Source organism: Schistocerca serialis, chromosome 1, assembly GCF_023864345.2.
Source record: "Schistocerca serialis cubense isolate TAMUIC-IGC-003099 chromosome 1, iqSchSeri2.2, whole genome shotgun sequence".
In the NCBI taxonomy this organism is placed as follows: Eukaryota; Metazoa; Arthropoda; class Insecta; order Orthoptera; family Acrididae; genus Schistocerca; species Schistocerca serialis.
Window position 1 is genome coordinate 198070529 of NC_064638.1, and position 21455 is coordinate 198091983.

A 21455-nucleotide genomic window follows, 5' to 3' on the forward strand; every position below is an offset into this window, starting at 1 on the left:
GCTAATCTCATTTATGCTATTGTTCAATACTTTCGTGTCTGTCTGATTTACTATTGACACTTTTTACATCATGGGCTCAGACTTTCCAAAACTACATTTGTTGTCGATCCTTCCGTATATTCTCTATTTATTTTCCCAGGCGTGCGGAATTTCTACAGAATTACGACATGACGTAAAAAAGGCGATCTCGGTGAATATCATTTTGGCTTTCGATGAAATGCAGGAAGAAGTGAGGCAATGCAGACCCTACTACCTATCTTAGAAGATAGGTTGAATAAAGGTGAACATACATTCGTAGGATTTGCAGATTTAGGAAAGGGTTTAGACGACATTAACAGAATTGCTTTTCTTTTTCAAAATTTGAAGATACGAGGGATAAAATACAGGAAGTGAAAGCTTATCTACAACTTGTTACAGAAACCAGTGTGCAGTGATAAAGGATGATCGACGTGAAATGGAAGCAGCAGTTGAGAAGGGAGTGTCACAGGTTTGTAGTCTAACGCCAATTTAGTTCAGTTCGTACACTGATAAAATAGTGAAGAAAACCAAGGAGAAATTCTGGAACGGAATTAAAATTTTGGGACATGAAACTTTAACTTACAGGTTTGCCGATTACACTCTAATTCTGACTGAATTATGGAACAAGTTTTATGCTCCTGTATTATGACGTTTTTAAGAACGAAAAGTCCTCTGTGAAAATCAACATGGATTCCGCCAACACAGATCATGTGAAACTCAGCTCACTCTGCTTGTCCATAAGGTCCACAGCGCTGTAGAAATCGGCGCTCGGGTTTGTGCCGTGGTCCTCGACTTCAGAAAATCATTTGACACTGTCCAGCATTGATGTTCAGTGGGAAAAAAAGACGAGCTTATTGAGCATCTGAGCAGATTAGCTACTGGATTCAAGGCTCCCTTGCAGACAGAATTCAACACGTAGCTCTTAATGGAACAAAATCGATAGATGTAAAGGTAATTTCGGGGTACCCGAAGGAGGTGTGATAGGAGCGTTACTATTTATCGTGTATGTATCTAGTGTAATGTGTCTGAAGCTCTTTAAAACTGTTAGCAGACGACGCCGCAGTTTACAAGAAGTTAGAAATGTCAGAAGACAGTATCGGTTTGCAGGAGAACCTGTAGAGGTTTGAATGCCAGTTGATCATGAACGAAAATAAGTGTAACATCTCGCGCACCATAGGAAAAAAAATCCACTACTATACAACTGTGCTACTGATGACAAATTGTTGGAAATTATAGTAAGTTATCCATGAGTATTTTTCCGGAGCACAGATGACCATATAGCCGGCCGCTGTGAACGAGCGGTTCTAGGCGCTTCAGTCTGGAACCGTGCTGCTGCTATTGTCGCAGGTTCGAATCCTGCCTCGAGCATGGATGTGTGTGATGTCCTTAGGTTAGTTAGGTTTAAGTAGTTCTAAGTCTAGGGGACTGATGACATCAGACGTTAAGCCCATAGTGCTTAGAGCCATTTTGAACAAATGACCATATAAACAAATTAATAGGAAAAGCGGGTGCGATATTGAGATTCATAGGAGGAATCTGAATAAAAAGTAATTCATCCACCAAAGAAGTGGCTTATAAGGCTCTTATTCGAACGATTCTTAAGTATTATCCATAAATCTGGGGCCATTACTCGTTAGAAGTGACAGAACAGATAGAAAAGATCCAACTATGATTAGCGCATTTCGCCACAGGATCGTTTAGTCGACGCGAGAGCTTCATCACGATGCTCAACGAACTCCAGTGGCAGACGGTACAAGAGAGGCGTTGTGCAACACGGAGAGGCTTACTATTGGAATTTCGAGAGAGCACTTTCGGCGAAGAGTCGGACAACATAAGTTTGTCCCAATACCTCAACGAGAATATCCGAGAAATTAGAGTTAATACAGAGGCTAGCCGATAGTCCTTCTTCCAATGTCCGCCCCCGGTAGCTCATTCGTCAGCGCGACAGGATGTCAATCCTAAGGGCCCGGATTTGATTCCCGGCTGGGTCGGAGCTTTTTTCCGCTCAGGGACTGAATGTTGTGTTGTCCTAATCATCATAATTCCGTCCCCATCGACGCTCAAGTCGCCGAAGTAGCGTCAAATCGAAAGACTTGCACCCGGCGAACTGTCTACCCAACGGAAGGCCCTAGTCACACTTCATTTATTATTATTCTTCCAATGCATCATTCGCGAATAAAACAGGGAAGGGAGGACCAAGTTGTGGGACTAGAAGTACCCTCCGACACACACCGTAAGGTGGCTTGCGGAGTGTTGATGTAGATGTAGACGTAGCGTGCAGAGATTGATGAAGCTAGTCTTCGAACTGAAAATCACAGCTTCGACAAGTAAATTTCGTTTCGGAGTATCCTAGTATCTTTGCAAAAAGTAATTTCTGTATGATGGCACGGGAAAGAAAAGGATCGATTTCGTAAGGTAAATTTACTGTATGCACAAGTATCCGGACAGACTGCTGCGCGAGCCATTCATACACAGCACGTGGGTCCGTAAAGCTGAATCGTTAAGCGGGGACGTTCTGACCCGTGCTGCACTTGCAGAATCGTAGTTTCGCTGATGACGTCATGCCATTCGCTATGTAGGGCGCACGACAAATGCCGCTATCAGGCGCAAGATTTCCCGGGGGAAACTGCGATTGCTGACGGTGGCGGACGCAGACAACCGGCGTGAGATGTTCGCTGCAAGCGCGATTCTAACTCTCGCATTTTGGTGCGTGGAAGGGTCAAAACAAGGCATTCATTATCTGCAAAGCGTGGGCATCCTATCTTTTTATGTTCAGTCGACATTGTTGCGTGAACTTGCTCGACTACACACAAACTTTCTAAAAAGGGTTTACGTAACGAGTGGAGTAATAAGATAAGAAATGCTTAGGTTCTCCGTGGAAACCTTGAACAGAGGAATTGCGAAATCATCCAAAGAACGTGGCGCCACATCAAAGTCGGCAAAACACTTCGATACCACAGACATTTCCGATGTGTCGCTGCAATCCGCAACGACGAACGGGAGAGGCTGATGAAAAACCACGCTCCTCTCTCAGCACTGCACATCGCTCACATGGAGGTCAATATAGAGGCGAGCATATACCACTGTACCTCGGTTCATGACATCAGCTAAAGCGGTCAAAATCATAGAGTAGGACTAAAGAGCTATCCAGGTCCCTAACGGAAACGTACTTCTGTAAATGTTGAACATTGTACTTCAAGAGAATAGTTTTCAGAATTAAATTTTCACTCTGCAGCGGAGTGTGCGCTGATGTGGATCTTCCTCGCAGATTAAAACTATGTGTGTGGGACAGAGACTCGAACTCGGGACTTTGCCTTTCGCTATTTTAATCTGCCAAGAAATTTCACATCAGCGTACACTCCGTCGCAGAGTGAAAATTTCACTTTGGGAACATCCCCCAGGCTGTGGCTAAGCCATGTCTCCGCAATATCCTTTCTTCCAGGAGTGCTGTTTCTGCAAGGTTCGCAGGAGAGCTTATGTGAAGTTTGGAAGGTAAGTGACGAGGAACTGGCGGAATTGAAGCTGTGAGGATGGGTCGTCAGTCGCGCTTGGGTGGCTCAGATGGTCGCACTCGGCATTTAGCCGTGACACGGCTCGGTCGGGCGGCGCGCTGAGCAGCGCTCCGAACGTGTTTGTTTGCTCGTTGTTACGATTTATAGCTCTGACTAGATATGGCGTTCTCTTCCCGCCAGGTGACAGTGAAACTCACGTTCGAAGATTCCTACGCGCGTCCGAATGCTTATGAAATCGAACAGTTTTTGAGAGACGACAAGCATGTCAGTCTCCACGAGCTGATAGGCATACATCTGTCTATCACTTCCAGTACAGTCTACCTCAAGATGAAGAACGAAGAGACATGTGACAACCTAGTCCGACGTTCCACCGACGGCTACCGCTTTCGCCATGCAGACGGTAACGTCAGCACGGTAACTGTGGACAACGTGCGCATGAGAGTGCGTAAGATGCGCATAGTCGAGCTGACATTCGAAGTCCCAGCCGAGCTCGTCACTGACGCGTTGCGGCCATATGGAACGGTCCTAAGCTACACGGAAGAGAAGTGGAACACCTTTTAAACCTACCGCGTCCTCAATGACGTCCGACAGGTACACATCGAACTCCGCAAACACGTGCCGTCGTAAGCGTTCATCGGAGGTTGCCGAGCCATGATTGTTTATGACGGACAACCGTGGACGTGTGCCGGCTGTGGACAGGAAGGCCACGTCCGATCCAACTGCCTCCAGCGCCGCCCTGTCCAGGTGCCACGTGGGGAACCAGTACAGACAGATGTGCCGACCGCAGTACCGCTTACGTACGTGGAAGCCGGGCGGCCGGTGAGCACAGATGCCGCGCCCACGCCGCAGTCTCACGCGACCGCGAGCTCAGCCGCCGACGACGCCGTGACGGCGGCGCCGCACGACGAGACGCCCTCGAAGGACACAACGCCCGCCACCACCACCGCCACCACCACCACCACCTTCGTCGTATCAGAGGCGTTGGTTCCGGACGCCGGCCTCATGGCCGAAAGTACTGACCCCAGCCCTTCGACGGGAGCGGACACACTGACTCGGAAACAACGGTCCCCGATGCATCATAAGAAACGCCTCCTCTCCACGGAAGACGACCAACGGGGCGGAGGCAGGGATCAAGCTGCCGACGCCGTCTCTGACGCGTCGTTGCCGACAGACTCTACCAGTACCGCTCCAAGGCAGGCATCCGACACCACGTACAGGACGGTGGCCTCACCCACCCCAGATGTTCCCACGACTGAAGCTCCTTAACACAAAGACCAGCTGTCGGAGCCGAATGCCCACTACGACGCGCCGTCACTGACCCCTTCCCCGCTCGGTGACTGCGATGATGAAATGGAGGTGGGGGACACACAAGACACGCTTCACACTTCTTCGCCACACGGGACCTGCGCCCCACATGGGGAGATCCTAACACCCGCAGACAGGCTGCGTTAAAGATACCTTCCACAAGGATGCGTAGCCAAACCACCCCATTATTACCGAGAAGCCGCCATTTGCATCTACACACTCCGCATTAAGGTGTCCCAATCGCACCGTGAGAGCATAGTCATTGTTAACGTCATACATTCTGTCATCAAAATGCGCATGTTCCATGATATCCTCCGGGCGGCGGACCTGGACATGACCCTCTTTCAAGTCCATGCAGAGTTGCAATTCAGCATTTATGGATACACAGCCCACAGCATCTCATAAAGCGATGGTGTCGGCGGAACCGCCATCCTATTGCGCGAAGGCATCGAGACATCGGAAGTCAGGTACCTGCCATCTGCATGAGGTGTTGTCGTCACGGTGGGAGCAGTCTGCATTGTCAATTTTTAAGCGCCCTCCGGGTCATCTCGTCGCAGTGAAAGGATCACAATTTATTCCGACGAAATTGCTCCATGGGAATACGGAACAGTACATCATAGGCGGCGATTTTAATACTCCACATGCCCAGCACTACGGGCACTCGTGCGAGATTTGGCGCTACACGACACGAGGCGTCTCCTTCACGGGGACCGCCGCGGCTACACATACTTCACCGAACACTCTGCCAGCCGCATCGACCAGATAAACGTCTCCCGGGGACTCCACGCTGCGACAAGGGACGCAGAACTGTGGCCGACAGCCTGCACCGACCATTTGGCGTATGTGTGCTCGTTCACACTCCCCCGACAGCCCACATACCACAGCCGTGGTCCGTGAACGCTGAACGTTTCCTAACTGTACGACGACGCATGTCGGCGGGAGATCGCTGCTACGTGTGACCGCTGCCTCCGGAGTCTGGATGCACATCCTTCCACCTTACATTGGTGGCTCGACAGCGCGAAGCCGACACTCCGCCGGACACTCATGAGATATGGGCGTGACAGAGCGTGTTGGCGTCGGGCGACGTCGGAATTCTATTACACTGCGCCGAGTGAGCTGATGACACAGCTGCCATCACGAGAACGGCAGACAGCTCGCCTACTCCGCCTCACCGCGGAACAGCTTGACGGAGCCTGAGTCAGGGCGAGGGTGCAGGATACCATACTCACCGAAATGGCATCCGCATATCACTTTATCAGACAGAGACGCCACCGCAAGCACCACCTTATAACATCAGTAGAGACAGCAACGGGTGGACACGTAGAGTCGCAGTGTGCCATGCTGCAGCATTCGTCCACCATTACAGGACATTTCATACCGAGGACCACAGGCCATGCGCGAATACAAAGACATCCTGGCTCCCATAACTGCTCAAGACTTAATAGTGGACTTGGAACGCGGTGCCTCAAACAAGTCAGCGAGCTCAGTCGCCTTACCGAACGAGTTCTACCGTGTCTTCTATCCCCTGATGGGTGCTCAGTGGATTAAGATGTTTCAAGACTTCCTCTGCGACGATCGCGGATTACAAACTTTTCGCCCGTACCCTCCGCACACGTCTTCAGATCACCATTGAACACGTGATCCATTCTAACCGGACATGTTTAGGCGGTGATAACAACATCCACAGGGCACTTAGGCGCCTACCGCAAGGCCACGGCGCTGGTGGCGGCCTGCCGCCTCCGAGGCGCCCTTGTCGCTGTCGATTTTGATCACGCCTTTAATCGTAGCGACCACGGTTTCCTTTGCGGCCGTGCTAAAGCACATGGGCCTCTCGCAGACGTCAGCAAAGGTGACCTTACGCTTAATCCACGGGCGTACTCCCGTATTATGGTCAATGGCCACCACACTGAACACATCACTCCTGGGCGGTCGATGCGACAGGTATGTCCTTTATCGGGAATCCTACTCGCGGCGGCCCTCGAACCTGCTCTGCACGGCCTTCAACACTCACTGGCAGGCATCTGCATTCGAGACGTGACCTACCGATGTGCTGCCTTTGCTGACGAGGGGGTGTTCCTGGTGCGGTCAGGCGATGTAATCCAGGCGACGCTTCAGTGGTTGTGTCGGTACGGCGCGGTATCGGGCATCGTCGTCAACATGCGCAAGACGACGTACATGGCTGTCGGGAGAGGCCTTCTACACCCGACAGCGATCCCCTTCCAAAAGGTCCCCTCACTCAACGCATCGGAGGTGCAGTTCTCCAGTACAGTTCACCACTGTACGACAGCCGCATATCGCCAACTACTACAAAGGACACGGAGTTGCTCAGTGACAGCAGATTCCGCAATATGGATATGATTACGTCAGCACTTACCTAGCATCCAAACTTAATTACACTCCTGGAAATTGAAATAAGAACACCGTGAATTCATTGTCCCAGGAAGGGGAAACTTTATTGACACATTCCTGGGGTCAGATACATCACATGATCACACTGACAGAACCACAGGCACATAGAAACAGGCAACAGAGCATGCACAATGTCGGCACTAGTACAGTGTATATCCACCTTTCGCAGCAATGCAGGCTGCTATTCTCCCATGGAGACGATCGTAGAGATGCTGGATGTAGTCCTGTGGAACGGCTTGCCATGCCATTTCCACCTGGCGCCTCAGTTGGACCAGCGTTGTGCTGGACGTGCAGACCGCATGAGACGACGCTTCATCCAGTCCCAAACATGCTCAATGGGGGACAGATCCGGAGATCTTGCTGGCCAGGGTAGTTGACTTTCACCTTCTAGAGCACGTTGGGTGGCACGGGATACATGCGGACGTGCATTGACCTGTTGGAACAGCAAGTTCCCTTGCCGGTCTAGGAATGGTAGAACGATGGGTTCGATGACGGTTTGGATGTACCGTGCACTATTCAGTGTCCCCTCGACGATCACCAGTGGTGTACGGCCAGTGTAGGAGATCGCTCCCCACACCATGAAGCCGGGTGTTGGCCCTGTGTGCCTCGGTCGTATGCAGTCCTGATTGTGGCGCTCACCTGCACGGCGCCAAACACGCATACGACCATCATTGGCACCAAGGCAGAAGCGACTCTCATCGCTGAAGACGACACGTCTCCATTCGTCCCACCATTCACGCCTGTCGCGACACCACTGGAGGCGGGCTGCACGATGTTGGGGCGTGAGCGGAAGACGGCCTAACGGTGTGCGGGACCGTAGCCCAGCTTCATGGAGACGGTTGCGAGTGGTCCTTCGCCGATACCCCAGGAGCAACAGCGTCACTAATTTGCTGGGAAGTGGCGGTGCGGTCCCCTACGGCACTGCGTAGGATCCTACGGTCTTGGCGTGCATCCGTGCGTCGCTGCGGTCCGGTCCCAGGTCGACGGGCACGTGCACCTTCCGCCGACCACTGGCGACAACATCGATGTACTGTGGAGACCTCACGCCCCACGTGTTGAGCAATTCGGCGGTACGTCCACCCGGCCTCCCGCATGCCCACTATACGCCCTCGCTCAAAGTCCATCAACTGCACATACGGTTCACGTCCACGCTGTCGCGGCATGCTACCAGTGTTAAAGACTGCAATGGAGCTCCGTATGCCACGGCAAACTGGCTGACACTGACGGCGGCGGTGCACAAATGCTGCGCAGCTAGCGCCATTCGACGGCCAACACCGCGGTTCCTGGTGTGTCCGCTGTGCCGTGCGTGTGATCATTGCTTGTACAGCCCTCTCGCAGTGTCCGGAGCAAGTATGGTGGGTCTGACACACCGGTGTCAATGTGTTCTTTTTTCCATTTCCAGGCGTGTATTTTGCGCACATTCTTCCACTAACAGTCACCATGGCCCATAGTTTCCAAGCAGCGTACGGACAATTTGTGGGTACGGACAATTTGTGGGCCAACTTATCAAAAGGGAGGATGGATTGTTAGGACACGTCCCAGGGTTTCAATAATTTGTTCACTTGGAGGTAGGTTCAAGTGGATGTGTGGATGTAGATTGTAGATGTTATACAGAAATGAAGAGACTTGTTCAGCGTAGAGTCGCTTGGAGATCTACAACAGACTAGTTTTCAGACTTAAAACCGTACCTAGACCGTATAACTATTACAGATTATATTGCAGACACCCACAATACAATTCTGTGCCAAACGTGTGGGAAGGTAGTACCGCCATATTTACTTTTTCAAAAGCGCTAAAATCCAAGAACCATCGTGTACTTCAGCAAGTAAATGAAATCGAATGAAACAAGTTGACTGTTGCCAGCCACAGTGTATTTATTTCCATAATGCGTCTCGAAGCTTTAAACCTGGATCATCAGGTGGATTTATATGGATTAATGTGGCGTGTATGTGTTGTGTTAAGACTTTGGAGTTCCTCTTGACACTGCCTGGTAGAGGTAAACGAAACATTATTTCAGTACACGGCTCATAGTGTTGTGGAGGACTTTAAAAGGACGAACGAAAATATAAATGTGATAGAAATAAAAATACCTCCAGTAGCCAAAGGCCCCTTTCTCTGACATGTTACATAACAAACAAAGTCACACTTAGGAAGCACTGATAGGAGCAACCATGGCGTCTGGGATCTAATAAGTGCGAAGAACATACAGAAAAGTAAAACACGATTATCGAGGAGCTCTCAAACAATTGCGGAGGTCTATGGTTGTGTAGATGTATTGAAATACAAGTGTAAGTATCTTAAGTGGACACAGATTCTTTGTCAAGTTTACATAACTTTATGTTCTGCATAAACTTAAGTGATCATGGGGATATGTTAGAAACATGAAGCGTACCAATTATGTTGCCAACAGCGGCATAATTTGTATATAAACAATCATTTACTTATTATTGTATGTTACATACGTAAAGCGTGCGCGCGCGTGTGTGTGTGTGTGTGTGTGGGTGTGTATTAATGTATACGTGAGAGCTCAGGATTCAGAGATAGGGAGTACAAAAAGTGACAGACGCAGAGCAATGGTTCGTTCTTCCAGATTTGTGAGTTGCTAAGATCACACCTCTTAAGTGGTATATCTAAATAAATTTTAAATAACACATTGATTATGATTTAAAATAACTTATGCAAATAAGTAAATTCTTTTCTCAAGATGAAATGGGGGAGGGGGGGGGGCGGGAGGTTTACAAAGTTTTGGTGTGTGGATGATTCTGCTAGGTTTTGTGAATCAGGTCAAAGAACAGTTGATTTAAAAAATATCATACAGACTCATATACGAATGCGAAATAGTAACAATAAGTAAACTGTAATTATGTATAAATTCTGCCACAGTTGACAACATAATTACTACACTTTATGTTCCTAATATGTCAGGATCATTACTTAAATGTATACGAACTATCCAGTTATGTAAACCTGACAGAAAAGAATATGTGACCACTAGAAATTTGCACTTGCAATTCTGTTCACCTGAGGGCGCGATACAAGATGTCCACAATACTTTTAGAGTTACTCCAAAATCGTGTTATATATTGCTATCTATATTCCTTACACTTATTAGTTTCTAGACGCCATCTTTGTTACTATCAGTGTTTTCAGTGTGTGATCGTGTATGTGATGTAACGAAACAGGGAATGATCTTTTGACCACTGGAGGTATTTTCAATTTCATTTGATTTCCAGATTTATATTTTCGTTTATCCTTTTAAAGACCTCCACAAAATTATGAGCCATGTATTGATGTAGTGTTTCGTTTTCCTCCACTACACGGTGCCTCATGTGAATCCATAATCACAACACAACAGATTCATGCCATATTAATTCGCATAAATCCACCAATGATGGAAGTTTAAACCTCAGAAACGCGTTGTGGAAATAAGATAAAGTGACCTCAGAAACGCGTTGTGGAAATAAGATAAAGTGACTGGTAACAGTACTTTTGTTGATTCATTTGGAATCAATAACAGTCACAGTAAGGACTAAAGAAAAGTGTTGGCATTTTACTGAAAGAGTGGATTAGATTGTGAAGATGTCCAGGCGGAATGTTTTCCACAGAGAGCTCCAGCCAGCACAGGCCGAACGTTTGCAGAATTTTCCGTTCGCCCGGGCTGCTACCTGTCAGGTAAGAGGCTCCAGACGGCCGTAATCCACAGCTAGGCGGCTCCGCCCGAAGCGTTACCCGGCGGCACCTTTCCGTCAGTTTTATCCCAGTCGCTGCTGTAAGTGGATTGTAAAAGTTTTAAGGTCTGAAGACCCTTTACGGAGGCGAGGAGAAGGGAAAAAATAAGCTACTGGAAAATATTCCCACTGCCTTCTGTGAGCTGGGAGCCGCCCGCCTAAACAGACGCGGGCGAATGTTTTCGGAGAAAATATTTCCGCGAAAACAGCTACCGACCGTCTTCCCGCGAATCAGCGAAATGGAACAGATGAGGCCAGTTTAACTTCCTTCGCAGGAACTTACGTGACCGCTGTTGAGTTTAGCTCAAGCCGAGCAGTCCTCTTACAGGGAGACTACACTTGTAATGAGTATTATCTGTTACTCAGATCTGTTTTGTTCTAATAGTTGAATATATGGTATTTTTATGTAGTCCTACAAAACAACCAAGTGACGTGACTTATCCGTCAAACACAGGAAACACATTTGGCGCTATGGCGGTTCAAACCACCCTCCTGCCATCCACGTCTGGATCTTCCGTAGTCTCCCTAATCGCTTAAACCGAATGCTGGGGTGGTTCCTTTTTCTATCTTCACCCGAACAGACAATCCGATCTTGTTATCTACCACTAATGATTATTCGGCGACGGAACGATAAACTGTAATTTTTTCCTCGACGTTATGGTCAGCTCAGGAATATATGTAACGTCAACTAGCTGACGTCTCCCTGTCCAATTCATGTTACATCTAGTATGGTTTTTCCTGCAAAGGTTTGCTGTAGATTACAGTTTTTAAATTAGTTCCGTACTGAAAGCCATAATTTTTGTGTGGTGCCTCTTTCGTGATGTTTCTTTCAGACTGCACTGGCAAATCATTCCAAAATTTCATTGGGTGGAAAATCTCTTGAATCCTTGCAAAACAACTCAATCTGAAGCTGTGCCCGTAAAATTTAATTCGTCTCTTCCTAAAACTGTTGTTCTAAATTGTCAACTGTATAAGATTTTAGCAGGATATTAGTATAATGCACAGGATTTTCTTCAGATCAGATTCCTACTGAGCAGAATTATTCAAACATTCTGTATTTCCTTTTTCTATATTTAATTAGCAATGGCTTTCCAATGATTAGCCCTTCGATGCATTTAATCACTTGGATTTCATTATCTTATTTTTATTTCTTAGTTTCGCAATCCAGATGGTTGTATATTTTATTCGTAACACCAGGGATATCTGATAATTTGACTAGCTTCACGATTTTATATAAAATTTTAGACTATTTTTCACAGGTGTTTTACTTTAACTGAAATATTTTTCCGTATCGAGTTACCAAGTGTTGGCCATCAATGTCATGTGTACATACAGGGTGTTCGGAAATTCCCGTCACAAACTTCTAGGACCTGTAGAGGGGAGTGAGTATGTAATATTTTGAATAGGAACCTACGTTCTGAAACGTACTGACTCCTTGCTACAACCGTGTGAAAACATATTCTTCATGGCGGTGGTGAGGGTGGGGGTTACGTCGGATCGGCTGATGTTGTTTGATGTCTGTACTACTTCCCCCATCTGGTTCGAGTCTAATTCCCGTGTCTGCGAATGTTAGAGAAACATGGCTGAGTACACGTCTGCAGAATACCCCAACATAATCCTTCGTATGTTGACTAATAGAGACCGCCGACAGTTTAAGAGTGTCGTAATGTGTAATGGATGGACAGAGTAAGAAATGAAGAGGTACTGAGAAGAGTGGGAGAGAAAGACAGTTACTAGATGTAATAAAGAGAAGAAAAAGAAATTGGATTGGGCATATATTAAGAAAGAATGAGGTACTGATAAAAACAGTTTTAGAAGGTTATGTAGAAGGGAAAAGGAAGCGAGGAAAGAAGAGATTCCAGATACTGGATGACATGATGGACAGTACAACATACAGCAGTCTTAAGAAGGAAACAATGGCTCGCAGAAAATGGAGAGGCAAAGGACCTGCTAATATAGCAGATAACTGATGATGATGAATGTGTAATAGGCAGACATACATCCAGACCATCACACAGGAATTCCAAACTGCTTCAGGATCCACTGCAAGTAAGATGACAGTTCGGCGGGAGGTGAGAAAACTTGGATTTCATGGTCGAGCGGCTACTCACAAGACACACATCACGCCGGTAAATGCCAAGCGACGCCTCGCTTGGTGAAAGGAGCGTAAACATCGGACGACTGAACAGTGGAAAAACGTTTTGTGGAGTGATGAATCGCGGTACACAACGTGGTGATTCGATGCCAGGGTGTGGGTATTGCGAATGCCCAGTGAACGTCATCTCGTCATCTGCCACTGTGTGTAGTGCCAACAGTAAAATTCGAAGTCGGTGGTGTTACGGTGTGGTCGTGTTTTTCATGGAGGGGACTTAAACTCCTTGTAGTTTTGCGTGACACTATCACAGCACAGGCCTACACTGATGTTGTAAGCACTTTTTTTTCTTCCAACTATTGAAGAGCAATTCGGGGATGGCGATTACATCTTTCAACACGATCGAGCACCTGTTCATAGTGCACAGCATGTGGCAGAGTGGTTACACGACAGTAACATCCCTGTAATGGATTGGCCTGCACAGAGTCCTGACCTGAATCCTATAGAACACCTCTGGGATGTTTTGGAAGTCCGACTTCGTGCCAGGCCTCACCGACCGACATCCATACCTCTCCTCAGTGCAGCACTCCGTGAAGAATGGACCGCCATTTCCCAAGAAACTTGGCAGCATCTGATTCAACGGAAGCCTTCGAGACTGGAAGCTGTCATCAAGGCTAAGGATGCGGCAACACCATATTGTATTGCAGCATTACCGATGGAGGGCGCTACGAACTTGTAAGTCATTTTCAGATACTTTATTTTCGGATACTTTTGATCACATAGTGTATATGGCACTGTATGACAATATCGTTTATTTTTAAGAGATGCATATGTGGCCTGTAGATGGCATAGTGGAATGCCGAAACTCTTAGTCAAAATAAAATAATATAACATCTCAATTACACGGATGTTGGCAAATTTAATTAATAATTAGTGATGTACTGGGTCACGCCTAATCAGTTACTTGAAAAAGTGGTCGCGTTACCAATAAGTTTTGAAACGGTTGTGTAGTAGGGAAACAGTATATTTCCGGACATGAGTTCCAATTGGAAATATTATCTACTCAGTCCTCTCTAAAAGTCCCAGAAGTTTATAACGGGAATTTTCGAATAACATAGAAAAAAAGTAAGCGAACTGTCTATTGTTTCTAAAGTAAGCGCCGTAACTATCAGTAGCTTCATGGAAAAATGTTTGCTGCTGTTTACGGAACCGTGATTATACACAGACGTGCACCTCTTCGTCCGAAGCAAATCGACGGCATTTGGAAATCGATGGGAAGAGATTGTGACTGCATGGAGGCCTTCCCAGTGAAACAACCTTGGTAACATGTGGTCGGGCCATATTTAGCCGAGATTGTTTCGGCTACGGTGCAGAAGTTTCAATGGGAAACCCTTACACATCCACCATGCAGACCGACTCTCCTCCTAGTTTTGGATCCCTGAAGAAAGACATTTTCGACTTGCTCTGGAGGAAGTGGTGCAGTCCTGGGTAGGCAACAGCAAACATTTTCCCACGAAGACGTTGACCGCCTTGTCTCACAGCGAGGTAAGTGTATTAATAGTCATGGCGATTACTTTTCAGGTAACAAACAGTTTACATCCTTTGTAGGGCTCTGTAGCGCAATCGGTAAAAACGGAACCCTAATAGGATCATGATGGAAGCTGAAGGACTGAATTAAAATTTGTGCTGCAGACAGGACTTGAACACAGATCTCTTTGCTTACTAGGCAGGGATGGTAGCCATTACATCACCGCAGCGGTATACTTCCACCGCTGCATGATCTGTGGTAGTTCTTTGCTCTCCCCAACACAAACTTCTATTCATGTCTTCAATGTATGTTCCATTTCTTCAGCTTCGATCATTTTTGTAGGTAAAGATGAGATGCAAACGTCTCAAGGAAAATTTAATTATATTAGACTTGTAGGCTCAGTTTGCTGTCTGTTCGTCTGTTTCTGCATCCACCAAAAACCACCTCTCTTTCTCAGGAACTAGTAAAGCTATGAAGTTGAAACTTACGTCATATCCAAATGTCTATAAACCCTCGGCAATGTAACAAACGTTAGCGTCTATGACAATGCAATGAAATGATACGGCCATTCATGGCACATATAGTGATATTCGCAAACTAGCACTTCAAAACCCACACGGTACTTCACGTTGATCTAGACTGACGAAATTTGGCAAGAAGCAAGGACCACTGTACAAGTAAATGAAGACATCAGAAAATTGTTAATTTGTAGCTGTATCACATAGCAAAAATATTTCTTTTGTCATTTGTTATCTGATTGCAGATGTGAAATTAAAACATTCTCAAAAGTCTTCGAATCCCTGGGACCGATATCTTGCGAGTATCGATGTCGACAACAGGCAAAAACCGTCGAGATTCACAATTTCCGGAATAGATGAAATGTCTCTATGCGTGATTAAGTCTATATGGAACCTCCACAGCATAAGTCCTACTCGTAGCTGCCCAATGTTCTTTCCATCTCTCTCCTTTTCATTAGGCTGCCCCTTCTACATAGACACTACCTGAAATAACAGAATAATATCCGTGTATCCAAGCATTATGACCGGAGTTTTAGGTTTTCCGTGCATACCAATTCTTTCATTAAAGTTAAGTAAATGTGCTGCGGTTTTAGTATTACCACAAAGTTAGAAATGTGCCTTTTGTCGTTTATTCGGAGAGATCACCCCACGCGAGACCACGCCCAGGAGCCACACACTTTTAAGCCGTCCTCGTAAGCGACGCTTTTCTCACTATTAAGCACGCCAGAGGCCTTACTTTGTTTCCATCGTGGCTAGTGCACGCTTAGGGAAGAGCTGGCGAGCCACACGGAAGGCCCTCTGCACCATGATTTGCGACCGCAGGGCTCTCCAGCGCAGTACTCCCCTGTACCTGGTTCCCAAATCACACGGATGGTTCACGAAAATGGACGCGAATGAAATTTCGACATAGGCTCTATTAAACCACAAATTTCCATATGCTTGCCATATTGTTCTGTCGGTAGCATACGTAAATGACAACAGCAGTAATCACGAAAATTATATAAAGCAAAAAAGGAAAACACATCCATTCAATAAGGACACCAGCATTTAAAACTTCCATAACAAATAGTGTGATACAAATATTCAACAGACTACAACAGAGGTAAAAAATATTTCGTCATTCTCACTTTCTTCTCACTGCTTCTGTTCAGTAGCAGAATAATTAAAACATGTGAAAACCAATACTTGAAACCAAAGAGTGCAAAATATCCTACTGCAAGTAGTGAAAGCTCTCTTGTATGTAGAGCCAAGACAATCATTTCTTTTCTGCAATATTAATGTCAAATTTTCTCTGCTTCATGTACACTGAAACACCAAAGAAGCTGGTAAAGGCATACGTATTCAGAAGCGTATGTAAAGAGCGAGAAAACGGAACTGCGATCAGCAATGCCTATACAAGACAGCAAGTGTCTGGTGCAGTTGTCAGACCGGTTATTCCTGCTACAATGGCAGGTTATCAACATTTAGGTGAGTTGGAACGTGCTGTTATAGTCAGCGCAAGAGCGATGGGACACAGCATCTCTGAGATAGCGATGAAGTGGGGATTTTCCGGTATAACCATTTCACGAGTATACCGTGAATGTCAGGAGCCAGGTAAAACGTCAGATCTCCGCCATCGCTGCAGCTGGGAGAAGATCCTGCAAGAACGGGACCAACGACGACTGAAGCGAATCGTTCAACATGACAGAAGTGCAACCCTTCCTCAGATTGCTGCAGATTTCAATGCCGGGCATCAACAAGTGTCAGCGTGCGAACCATTCAGCGAAACATCATCAGTGTGGGCTTTCGGAGCCGAAGGCTCACTCGTGTACTCTTGATGATTGCACGACACAAAACTTTACTCCTCGCCTGGGCCTATCAACACCGACATTGGACTGTTGATTACTGGAAACATGTTGCCTGCTCGGACGAGTCTCGTTTGAAATTGTGTCGAGAGGATGGACGTATATGAGTATGAAGATAAACTCATCAACCCATGGATCCCGCATGTCAGCAGGGGACTGTTCACGCTGGTGGAGGCTCTGTAATGTGGGGCACGTGAACTTTGAATGATATGGGACCCCTCACACGTCTAGATACGACTCTGACAGATGAAACGTACGTAAGCATTCTGTCTGATCATCTGCATCCAGTCAAGTGCATTGTGCATTCCGGCGGACTTAGGCAATTCCAGGAGGACAATGCGACACCCCACACATTCAGAATTGCTAAATACTGCCCTCAGGAACACTCTTATGAGTTTATACACTTCCGCTGCCTACCAAACTCCCCAGACATGAACATTATTGAGCAATATTCTGGGTGTCAGTTCTCTCCCGCACTACTTCAGGCATTATTCGAGTCGATGCCACGTCGTGTTGCGGCACTTCTGCGCCCTCACGGGGCCTCTACACGATATTCTACATCTACATCTACACCCATACTCCGCAAGCCACCTGACGGTGTGTGGCGGACGGTACCTTGAGTACCTCTATCGGTTTCCCCTTCTATTCCAGTCTCGTATCGTTCGTGGAAAGAAAGATTGTCGGTATGCCTCTGTGTGGGCTCTAATATCTCTGATTTTATTTTCATGCTCTCTTCGCGAGATATACGTAGGAGGGAGCAATATACTGCTTGACGCCTCGGTGAAGGTATGTTCTCGAAACTTCTACGAAAGCCCGTACCGAGTTACTGAGCGTCTCTCTTGCAGAGTCTTCCACTGGCGTTTATCTGTCATCTCCGTACCGCTTTCGCGATTACTAAATGATCCTGTAACGAAGCGCGCTGCTCTCCGTTGGATCTTCTCTATCTCTTCCATCAACCGTATCTGGTACGGATCCCACCAGGCGTACAAGTTTCTTCGCGTATGTATGTATTTATGTGTGTGTGTGTGTGTGTGTGTGTGTGTGTGTGTGTGTGTGTGTGTGTGTGTACGCACATGCAGGTTTGTGATCACAACACACAATATTTACAAATGAATTTTTTGTCCAGAATCTGGAAAGTTTTCTTGGACGAACACTCCTGAGAGAGAACGCTCCTGTATTTACACAACATTTAATATTACAGAACACACTTCTGTTAAATCAATGAAAATCTAAAATATTTTAGAAACCGTGAAGCTAAGTAAGAAAAAAAATTTGAATGTAACAAGACATGAACCACTTCTCTTTAACTCTCTACCTCCACCCGTTTACCGACTACAACACAATTTTTAACCTAATTATTGAGTGCACTGAAATACAGTAATGTGCAACGTTTTACAAATGTGGATGATTAGCTTAACCACTATCAGTATGTCCTTTAATGTAAATAATTTGGACAGGGAATTAATAGATATAATAAAAAGCTTAATTCCCCCTAAACAGGGCCCAACGGTACCGACCGGCTGCCGTATCATCCTTAGCCGAGTTCTTTAGCCGCCAATGACGACAAGTTTTGAAGAGATCCTGAATGTGTTGGAGATTTGAAAGAGTATGTGTAATAGGAGGTAAATTATGATACAAAATCCACCAGGTACGAGCTTCAACTGAAGAAGAAGAAATCCCGTACTATAAGTTTTGCTTGTAACGTGGAAGACGATCTTGTATCTCCTTGTCTGTGTTCCTTTCCACAAACTAAAAATGTGACTCGCCTTATTCAGTTTTTCACACTACAGAATGCTTTTTCACTTTACGATCTCTACCATCTCCGCATTCACGAACGCTCTCTCGTCCCGTATGAGGATATCTTTAGCGACGTTCGGCGTGGGAGACAAGTTACTCGACGCAATGTTTCGCAGATTAACTGGGAAATATTTTTCAATGGATGTGTGTTAATTCTGAGGCTAATAAACGTATAGAATTTTTAAGGCTTCCTTTGGCCTGCGAGATAGACCTAAAATTGTCACAACACCAAAACAAATAATTAACGCTCCGTAACTATATAAATGCATCCAGAAAATGTCCGAGGCCAAGCACTGGACTTAAAGATTTCAGTAGGTAAAAAGACACTAAAATAAAAAATTCTTAAAATCTCTATATAGCTGGTTAACTAGCTACATTTTACATTGAACAATTCTCTTATCGAAACGATGGTGAGTTAGTTTACGAGATATGTACACATTATTAGAGCTAAAATTAATAAGCACTTTATGCTTTAGTCCTGTTAACGCAACTTCACTTAAAAACACATTTCTTTAGACTATTAGTTTTTGAATAGATGGAATTGCCCAGAAGAAACGATTTCAGTTCAGATTTAAAACTTGCCCTGCTATCTGCTAGACAGACCTATCATACGTTATTGGGCAAACGATCAAAACTTTTTGCTGCTGTATATTGAACTGTTGTTCTGAGCCACTGGCAGTTGTAACAGTTGGTCATTAAGGTGGTTTTTTTCTCTAGTGTTGCACGTGTGGATAGCACTACTCTTCCTAAATAGCGATGGACAATTTGTGACGAATTTGATTAGCGAATAGTGTACTTCAGTTTGGGGGTAGGTTTCCAGTTGGTGTGCCATTTGGCTTTCACGCTGTGATGCATCACCTGTTAGCAGCACAGCGAAATTGTTCTGCAAGAAACCCAAAAAAATGTACTGACTTCTGACAATGTGGCATTCTTGTTGCGCAACGATCTTGGCGTGGGAAGATCGTAGTTGCTGTTTTCCAAGTATATCTGTTATGTTCAGACAAAACTACAGGATGAGTCAAAAAGGACTTTACAACTTTGAATGATACATAAATTTATTTAGATAACTTACTGAGTCGGCAGATGTGTCATTTTGTAGCAGACTACCTCAAGCTTCACAGAAAAATGTCAAGCGCCAGTTTGGTTCCATGTGGCTACCATTTGTGATGCAGCAAACATATCATTGCTAATAAATTTCTTCCCCGACACTCGTTGAAGCAAATCGGGCATAGCTTGTGCAACGGCAGCATAATTTCAATTTTTCAGGTCGACTAATTTGTCTGGTAGGGGAGGAACATACACACGGTCTTTAATGAAATCGCAGAGAAATAAATCCAGTGGCGGCAAGTCTGGGTAGCGAGGTGGGCACGCTCCGCACCAGTGAAAGAAGCCATTTTAACCATGCACTATGCTGGCGCTCCTGGTGGCGGAATGAGGTACTGATCCGCTACGTGAAACAAACATGAGTTTGTTTGCTACAAAATGACACATATACCGACTCTGTACGTTACCTCAATAAATTTCTGTATCATTGAAAAGTTGCAAAGTCCTTTTTGATACTCAATGGACTCGCATTCGGGAGGACGACGGTTCAATCCCGCGTCCAGCCATCCTGATTTAGGTTCTCCGTGATTTCCCTAAATCACTCCAGGCATTTTCCGGGATGGTTGCTTTGAAAGGGCACGGGCGAATTCCTTCCCCGTTCTTCCCTAATCCGATGAGACAGATGACCTCGCTGTCTGTTCTCCTCCCATAAGCAACCCAACCCTTTTTGATGCACTCTGTACAATCGTCTTGCCGTAACTGTTGGTTCATCGGAACTACAACAGGTGAAATATTATGAAACTGCCTGGCAGATTAAAACTGTGTGCCGGACCGAGACTCGAACTCGGGACCTTTGCCTTACGCGGGCAAGTGCTCTACCAACTGAGCTACCCAAGCACGACTCACACCCCCTCCTCACAGCTGTACTTCTGCCAGTACCGCGCTAATCTTCGAGCTTCTGTAAATGATCGCCAATCTTAGGGATTTTGCTCAGTTTAAGTTTGGCATGTTGGTTTCGTTGTTTCCGCAACAGTGTTCTAACCCGTTTTGTGTACCAATGAGGACCAGCTCCGTCGTTTGGTAATTAATTTGGTATAAATCTCTCAATTACTGCCGATACTATTTCTTTGAATTTAAGCCACATCTTGTCTTATATTATTTTGGAATGACTGGAGATTGTCTCTTAGGAAGGCGTCAAGTGAATTTTTATCTGCTTTTTTGAATAGGTATATTTTTCGCTTATTTTTCGAGGGTTTGGGGATTACAATATTCAGTCTCCCTACGACAACTCAGTGTTCACTAATCCCTGTATCCGTTTCGATGCTCGTTATTAACTCAGGATTAGTTTTTCCTAAGAGATCAATTGTGTTTTCACAACCGTTTACTATTCGCGTACGCTTATGAACAAAGTGCTCGAAATAATTTTCAGAGACTGTGTTTAGCACAATTTCGGATGATATTTTATGCGTACCTCCGGAATTAAACATGTATTTTCGCCAACATATCGAGGGTAAATTAAAGTCACCACCAATTATTATCCTATGAGTCGGGTACGTGTTTGAAATCAAACTCAAGTTTTCTTTGAACCTTTCAGCAACTGTATCATATGAATTGGCAGGTCGGTAAAAGGATCCACTTATTATTTTATTCCGGTTGCCGA

At 45.8% G+C, this 21455-nt stretch overlaps 1 non-coding gene across 1 annotated transcript; it reads right to left on the minus strand.

Moving 5' to 3' along the window:
- Window positions 1-20618: 20618 nt before the first annotated feature.
- Window positions 20619-20693, minus strand: Trnat-cgu (transfer RNA threonine (anticodon CGU)). The gene has a single exon. It is a non-coding gene; the product is annotated as a tRNA-Thr (tRNA).
- Between the last annotated feature and the right edge of the window lie 762 nt (window positions 20694-21455).